This window comes from Silurus aristotelis, assembly GCF_946808225.1.
Source record: "Silurus aristotelis genome assembly, chromosome: 26".
NCBI classification, from domain to species: Eukaryota; Metazoa; Chordata; class Actinopteri; order Siluriformes; family Siluridae; genus Silurus; species Silurus aristotelis.
Window position 1 is genome coordinate 11,585,274 of NC_139599.1, and position 6,256 is coordinate 11,591,529.

The window sequence follows — 6,256 nt, forward strand, 5'->3', positions numbered from 1 at the left end:
TATGTTGTTAGAAGGATTCAGTATGATGGTTGTTATGTTGTTAGAAGGATTCAGTATGATGGTTCTTCTAATGTTGTTAGAAGGATTCAGTATTCGATTCGATTAAATTAAATTAATTTTTATTTGTATAGCGCTTTTAACAATGAACATTGACTCAAAGCAGCTTTACACAGATAATGTGGTGATAAAAACTGATATGTTCTTTACAGGTGTAAGTTTGTCCCTGATGATTGAGTCGGCGGCGACTGTGACAAAGAAAAACTCCCTGAGATGGCATAAGGAAGAAACCTTGAGAGGAACCAGACTCAGGAGGAAACCCATCCTCATCTGGGTTACGAATGTCTATTTATTACCGATAAACAATGTTGAGGTGTGCAGTGATGGTAATCAGAAGCAAACTGTAGTCCTGATTCAGTGTAGCAGACTGTTGACATTAACTACAGTCTAAATCCATCCCTAAATCTTCTGTTTTTACTCCATATGATGTCAGTATGATGGTTGTTTTAATGTTGTTAAGAGGTTTCAGTATGATGGTTGTTCTAATGTTGTTAGAAGGTTTCAGTAAGATGATTGTTAATTTGTAACTGGTCGGTTGCTGAGGAAAATTAGCTGGTTGCACTGGTTGCAATGGTGGCTTTGTTGCTAGTAGGCCAGCTGGGTAGCAGGGTTTCCATTAGTGGAGCAATACAATGTTAATTGTATTATGTATCTGAATAAAGATAAAAATCAATAAAAAATGTAAGTGTATTCCTTTAGGGAAAAACTGGCAGTACCTCTGTACTGCTATTCGGGGGGATATTCATTGCGAATCTCTTCCAAATGCATGCCCTACTCTTCCTGTATCAGAGGAATGATTCTGCAAAATTTCATGACTCTATTTCAAATAATACAAACTTTACAAAATGAAATGTTCTAATAAAATAATAGTACTAATAAAAAATACTAATACTAGTAATACTACTACTATCAATACTAAAATGGTTATTATTATTATTATTATTATTATTATTATTATTAGTAGTAGTAGTAGTAGTAGCATTACCTAATACTTATACTACTACTACTGGCTTGAAAGAGCCAGCTAATAACACAAAACATTTATTTGGTAGCATAATAAAAAAAAAAAACTTATCCAGGATTTTTGTCCTATTCTTACAGTTTTGGTGCCAAACTACATCTCAATCATTTGTCTTGTTAAAAGTGGGCAGTGATCCTGTCTCGTTTTTCTCTTCAGATTTGCCTGATTCATCTCAATTCCCTACCTCTGGATGGAGTTCTCTTCAGTTAAAGACCACTCTTTGCTGCTTAGGATGGTTCCACATGAACAATCTCGGACCAACGACGTTACTGAGCAACTCGAGAACTATGAAGATGGATTCAGATTGTAATTAATTATAAGCAGTTTACCACAATGGTTAGGACTACAATTTGCATGAACATTTCTGCATTTAAGCGCCCTGTGACTGAGCAGCACACTTCAAAAATGAAAAAACTATAATGAATTGATTTAAGGTGTCACTCAGATGAGGGTGGGTTCTGTTTTGTGTCTGGTCCCACTCAAGCTTTCTTCCTCATACTATCTCTAAGTTTTTCCTTGCTATAGCCACTGGCTCACTCATAAAGAAAACACATAAAGGATCTAACATATATATTAAATTAAAGCCGTTGTAAAAAGTGCTATACAAATAAATGTGAATTAATAATTTGTTGCCACATTTCAACCAATTCAAATAATACAGAGCCTAATTTAATCTCAGGAGTATTGATTCTGACACCATGCAGCGTGGTTAGGTCAAATAGATTTCTCAGGAATTGTACATTTGATCAAGATGATATGCTACTGCATGTATGTGCTAATCTATAACTGGATTTCTTATAATAATCTAATTATTATAAAAAAAAAAAAAAAAAAGCATGGTCACCATTGGCCAAGCATTGAAACAAGCATTATTTGACAGGAACTAGTAGACCTCTTGAGAAATAATGCATAGAATGATGTTTTACCATGATTCTCTTGTTGAATATGAATTATATTAGGATATTTTGAATAATTTAGCTTTATAGTAAAAAATAATTTGGTATGTATTTGGTATGTAAGCATATATATATATATGTGTGTGTGTGTGTGTGTGTGTGTGTGTGTGTGTGTGTGTGTGTGTGTGTGTGTGTGTGTGTGTGTGTGTATGTATGAAACAATGTGCTAAATATCTAGGTTTTTCAATCACTGCTGAACAACATAAAAACCCATGGCCACCTTCCACCAATTAGCTTCAGCAGGCATCTAAAATAACTAGTATGGCGCTATTGTCGCAAAACAGTAAAAGTATAGTCAAATATTGTCTTTGGCAAGTTACTTCACCAATTATATTGACCCAGTTTTTGTATTTATAAATCTGTGTAAATCTGAAGAACAGTTGTGTGATAAAAGCTGTACATAGTTTATTTAACATGGTTTCACAGTTAATCTAATTTCCTGGGGTTTTAAGTTCCTCTAAAGAGGTTAAGAGTAAAGGAAAGCTTTTTTTCCACCCTCAAGAGACCCTCAAGAGCCTCTGTACTAAGAGCATATTCTCTCACCTGTATGCTCATTTCCCCATAGGACATCACTAAAATTGTAGCGATAAGTAGAAATTGAAACTGAATTTGTAGAGATACAAATTCAGATTTGTATAATTTCAGGTTGGAATCAAGTATGGGACATAAAACTAACAATGTTTGTATTAATTGTATTAAAAATTACCACATGTATCCAACAAGCAAGTGAAGAAAATGTTTTAAAACATTACAAATGATTAACTGAACAGCATAAGAATATAATATGTTGCAGTGTGTGTGTGTGTGTGTGTGTGTGTGTGTGTGTGTGTGTGTGTGTGTGTGTGTGTGTGTGTGTGTGTCTCAGGAGAGATTTATGTGTATATTGATGTCACTACAGGGGCTGTGGGTGGTGTTAGGTGGTTGCAAGGTCATTTTTGTCAGTGGAAAACTTTACCATAGGGTTCCTGACAGCAGGAATATATACAGTGATGGGGAAAAGAAAATGAAAATTCAACATAAAGGGCAGACAAGATTAGTGGCAGGTAAAAACAATAACAAATCATAACAGGCAAGTGATAAAACACAAAGGCAAATGTTTCCATCTAGAGACCAAATTCTATATAGTCCCAAATACTACCACCTACCATTCGTTTTTAATAATTATTATGGCCATTGTCCTCCACCATTTGCAAATCTGACCTAGCAGCTGCTTGTGGGAGTAAAAAAAAGACATAAAATAATAGATTTTATATACAGTGTAAATGGGCATTTAGATTTAATTAATATAATGCAATAAATTAAATGCTTGCACTATGATGACTTTAACACCAGTATAATCCAAAAACCTTTTTGCCTCAAACCTCCTGATGTGTGTCATGTCTCTGTGACAAAATACTAACCCTAACCCTCTTCAAACCTATAAACACATAAAACATTAAATAAAACTCACACACTCAGTGAATGTGAAAAGCAAAAATAGTTTAATGCACAAAATGGCATTCAGTCGAAAATCAGTTTTTTGAGACATCCCAGAATGCTCTATCCTGGCATTGGAAGGTGGGACAAGGCTAACAGGGGTATGGGCTAATTCCCAGAGATTAACCAGAAACACACACACACACACACACACACACACACACACACACACACACACACACACACACATATATATATATATATATATATATATATATATATATATATATATATATATATATATATATATATATATATATATATATATATATATATATGGGCTAATTCCCAGAGATTAACCAGAAACACACACACACACACACACACACACACACACACACACACACACACACACACACACACACACACACACACACATATATATATATATATATATATATATATATATATATATGTGTGTGTGTGTGTGTGTGTGTGTGTGTGTGTGTGTGTGTGTGTGTGTGTGTGTGTGTGTGTGTGTGTTTGTGTTTCTGGTTAATCTCTGGGAATTAGCCCATATATATATAGCTTTACCTCCTATATATATATATATATATATATATATATATATATATATATATATATATATATATATATATATATGTGTGTGTGTGTGTGTGTGTGTGTGTGTGTGTGTGTGTGTGTGTGTGTGTGTGTGTGTGTGTGTGTGTGTTTCTGGTTAATCTCTGGGAATTAGCCCATACCCCTGTTAGCCTTGTCCCACCTTCCAATGCCAGTCCAGATTATCTAACCCAGGACAACATCTATGGCATCAGCTGCCCCATCTGGATATGGATTTGACAGCCTTGCTTAAACACCTCAGCTTCATTCCTGTTTCTTCAGTTTCCAGTCCCTTTGCTCTACCACATCCTCTCCGATGTGACTATGGTGGATGCCTTCACTCAGACTGACCTGCCAATGACCTCTTCAGATTCTTTCATCAACACTGTCATTCAGAGTTCGAGCAAAGGTTTTTAATTAGAGTCTGACCACAGCCCAAATCATCATGTTTAAACTTATAAGGTCCAGTTTAATGACCTGTTACCATTATGTTTCAGTTAAACCACATATTATTCCACACACGTTTATTCAACATTTTAGTGCTATGTTTATTTATTTTTTTATTTTTTATAATTTTAATTCCTGCATGTTACAGACTTTCAAATCTGTTGATTTTTAGGAAGGCATTAACAATTTTTCACCCAGATCTCACAGCTCTCAGGCACTTCAATGTCAGTTTTAAAGAAATCCTATTATAATAATTGTAGAAAAAATTATTAAAAAGCAAATTAAAAGCATATTAAAAAAGCATTTTACAGATCCAGAAATGGAGCTCTTTTAAAAACAAACATGCGTCATTCAAGTATACTGAATTCAGACATGTTCAGGGAACCACTGAATCATCTATCTCTAGTTCTTCTTCTTCTTTCGGCTGCTCCAGTTAGGAGTAGTATCATCTGTCTCCATACCACGCTGTCCTCTACATGTGCCTATTTAAAATTAACTACTTGCAGGTTTTCCCTCACCACATCCAAAACCCTTCTCCTTGGCCTTCCTCCCTTCCTCCTGCCTGGTAGCTCCATCATCAGCATGTCAGCACCCCACCTCTGCACAGGTGCAAACCATCTCAATCACATCTCTCTCACTTTGTCTGCAAAATGTCCTACATGCGCTGTCCCTCTAATAAATGTGTTTCTAATCCTGTCCATCGTCGTCACTCCCAACGAAAACCTCAACATCTTCAGCGCTGCCACCTCCAGCTTTACCTCCTGTCTTTTACTCAATGGCACGGTCTCTAAAGCATAAAACATCGCAGGTTTCACCACAGTCCTATAAACTTTCACTCTTGCAGATCTTTATATTAAAAATCACTCCTGCCACTCCACATTGCCTGCACTCTTTTCTTCACTTCTCTAACACATTCTCCACTGCTGCACCACTCCACTGCCCTCCCTCTCATTCATACGTGCACTGTCTTACTCCTACTGACTTTCATTCCTGTTCTCTCCAGCGCGTACCTTCACACCTGAAGGCTCTTATCCACCTGCTCACTACTCCCACCACAAATCACAATATCATCCGCAAACACCATAATCCATGGAGACTCCTGCCTGACCTCATCCATCAACCTGTCCATTACCACTGCAAACAGAAAAGGGCTCAGAGCCGATTCTTGATGCAGTCCAACCTCCACCTTGAACCATTCTTTAGTTCCTACTGCACACTTCACTGCTGTCCTCATACATGTCCTGCACCACCCTCACATACTTCTCTGCCACCTCTTACTTTCTCATACAATATCACAACTATTCTCTTGTTCGCTTTCTCTAGATCAACAAACACACAATGCAACTCCTTCTGACCTTCTCTATACTTCTCCATCAACATTCTCAAAGCAAACATTACGTCCGTAGTGTGCTTCCTCGTCATGAAACCATAATGTCACCTCTTCTCTCACCTACCAGAATCTTGTTAAACAACAAATTTCTGGTTATCTCACAAAATAGAAGTTTGCATTTATAGTAATTAGGTATGCAATGCAAAAAAACAATTTCATTAATTTTAAGTAAATTAGTGGTAACCAATCTAGTGGTTAAGTTTGTGGCCCTCTGATCAGAAGGTTGTAAGTTCAAATCCCAGCACCATTAAGCTGCCACTGTTAGGCACCAGAGCAAGGCCCTTTATCCACACCCGCTCAGTTATGTAGTATAACTGTATAAATTAGATAAGTGTAAGTCGTAAGAAA